The following is a 2698-nucleotide window of genomic DNA, read 5'->3' on the forward strand; positions in this document are numbered from 1 at the left end:
ATATCTATATATATATATATATATATACCTTTTTAACATTTCTCGACATCTGCAGCCTGGAATGATGATGATATCTGATCGTAGAGCTTGTTCTGTCCACCTTGTCTGTGCTGGGTGTGGCTGGGCCCTCTCCATTCTCGGTTGAAGTTTGAACCATAGTTATGTAAGGATTTATGGCCCAAATTGCCAAGGTATTTGCTGACTCTGATCGCAGAAGCTAAAAGCATGCTCCCTTGTCCTCTCCTGCAGATCTTTTATCCAATTTGCTTGCAGCCTTAAGGTGGCCATAAACCAATTTCTTTTGTCCAGACATCTCACCCTCGTTCAATTTTCTTCCAACTAGCCCATCATGCACAGACCAATGTAGTTAGCAATTAACGTTCGTCAGCACCACCACGTGCCCGATTTTCATCAATCGAAAGGACAGATTGTCGTTTGAGCATGTGCAGTTTTTATGTTGAGATCTTTGCTGTACAAGAATGCCACTGAAGGTGCCCATACACTGTACGATAATCTCTGGAAATCCCACGATCAAACGATAATCGCAAAGTGTATGGAAGGCGTGCGACCGTTTCTATTGTACGACCGCATGTCTTCCGTCGAACAAGCAGGCTGGAAACCCCGCCGAGAATCGTACGATTCTCGGCGGGTTAGTGGTGTGCTTGTTTGACAACTGCCGAACGGAATAGCCAGGAAATAGCCAGTAAATTTCTTGGACATTTGCTGTGACCGGTCAGTTATATTCGGCATAGCAGAAAAGAAACCTGTTGTTTTAAAGCCAGAAGAACGGCGTGGCAGCCAGGCAGCCTGCATGCTCAGGAGGTGGTCCGCTAATGGCAGCAGGAAGTTTGTTCCTCTTATAAAGGATTCTTTGAAAGTTTGCAAGCTGTTAGATTTTTTTTTTTTTTTTTTTTACAATGTCCCAATTGTGTACTATTACTGTAGTCTCATCAGCTATTCTAGCTGCATGCTGTCTAACTGCCAATTATTCCCGGGTTTATTTGAGGTAACTCATTTGCATCTTCATTTAACAAATACCCACCTAGCAGCATTTCATTTACTGGATCTAAAGTAATTACATATGAACTTCATGCCTGCAGTTTGTGTGAGGTGCAGCACAGGGAGCAGTAGAAATGCCACTGGTATACACTGGACCTATGTAGAATTATAGGTCCAGTGTATATATAGTACTGAATCAACCAGGTTCAAGAAGAAGGTTTGAGGTTTTCTTTTTAAACAGAAAAGGTGTTCTTACCCTAAAAACTAACTTATATATATATATTTTTTCTTTTTAGATACAACACTCGCCTTAAAGTGATATTAAACCTTCACTTTCGATTTCTTTTTATAATTAGGAGTGCCACATTTTTTTTTTCTTCCCTCATTCTTTAGTTGTCCCCTTACCACTGGCCCTTCCCCGTGCTTGCGGGGGTCTCCATCAGCTAGTCGTCTGCTGAGGATACATCTGTGCGTGCATGCTCACACCTTGCTGTGTATAGACAAGCTATTCCTCCTGCTCCCGCAGTCAGAGTTTGGCAGCAGAAGGGGCCTATAGCTCCTCTGCCCTCAGTGCCCTCAGAAAGGTACTGGGCGTTTTTTACCTTGATGCAGCGCTCGACAAATCCTAGGCACCAGGCCACCATGCCGACTAGAAATTGCGCCCTGGTACCTGGGCTTTTGTCAGCCTATTCACTCTCCCCTGCCAGCGTATCAGCTCTGCTCCCCCTCCCCATTTTCCTCCCAACTGGGAGCCCACTGGATGCTGCGGTCTGTGTCCCCTTCGATCCCTGCTGCTCTCTCCGCCTGTGTCAGCGGGGATCGGAGGGACACAGACCACTGCAGCTGGCACCCAGCGGCTGGTAGAGACCACTGTTGCCCGCTGTGCCTCGTGCCCCATGCCTTCCGATCAACTGCCCCTGCTGCACCACTGCCTTCCAATTCCCTCCCCTCTTCTGATCAACTGCCGGCACTAGAAAGCCGAAGACAAGTGTCCCATCCAGCAGCTGGGAACAAGCCAGTCTGCTATTGGCTATTTTAAAATGGCAATCTCCTAGCCAATAACAGGAGGAGACTCGCACAGCTTCCAGCAGACACAAAAGGTGGCTCCATAGGACCCTGCAAGGGAAAGGAGCCACCCTAATACCAGATATCGGGACCAGTGCTCAGAGAACCAGCTTAAAATTCTACCTGCCATGTCTTAGCTGCTTGAAAGGCAGAATTTTACTGTTCACTATGGACGTTACAGTTCTGTCATCTCAAGTGATGTTCCATGTGTTGAATCATTTCTTGCTTGCTCATTGACGAGTCTTCTGCTCATCTTGACTGTCATCTGGTGTTTGTCTTTTAGAAGGTGGAGCTTCCAGACAGTCCGCGTTCTACATTCCTACTGGCGTTCAGCCCAGACAGGTGAGCCTCTTCCTTTTCTATTCCACTTCATTACCGATATACTATATGAAGCCACCCCCTGCCTCCTGGCGGAGTGTCATCTATTTTACCTGCCAAGAATATTAGTTCCATTCTGCCAGCAGGAGTAAAGTACGCTCTGTTCAGTGTTCAGACCAGCGCCAAATGGAACCCTCCTTAGGTCCAGAGGAAAAGCTTCTTGCAATCCAAAAAAGGCTGCTCCGTTTCAGACAAGGGATACCGTGCACTGCATGAAACATAGAAAAAACACACCGGGCGCCTTCCCTGGTGCAAT

At 46.7% G+C, this 2698-nt stretch overlaps 1 long non-coding RNA gene across 1 annotated transcript in view; it reads left to right on the forward strand.

The window, feature by feature from the left end:
• LOC108791610 overlaps window positions 1–2407 on the forward strand; it is a 14130-nt gene extending 11723 nt beyond the window's left edge. Inside the window, exon 3 of the long non-coding RNA XR_001941512.1 lies at window positions 2348–2407. This is a non-coding gene — a long non-coding RNA (uncharacterized LOC108791610). The remainder of the gene's footprint in view (window positions 1–2347) is intronic.
• Window positions 2408–2698: the final 291 nt, after the last annotated feature.

The sequence above is a fragment of the Nanorana parkeri genome, unplaced genomic scaffold (genome assembly GCF_000935625.1).
Source record: "Nanorana parkeri isolate BGI_ZX_2015 unplaced genomic scaffold, ASM93562v1 scaffold562, whole genome shotgun sequence".
NCBI lineage: Eukaryota > Metazoa > Chordata > Amphibia > Anura > Dicroglossidae > Nanorana > Nanorana parkeri.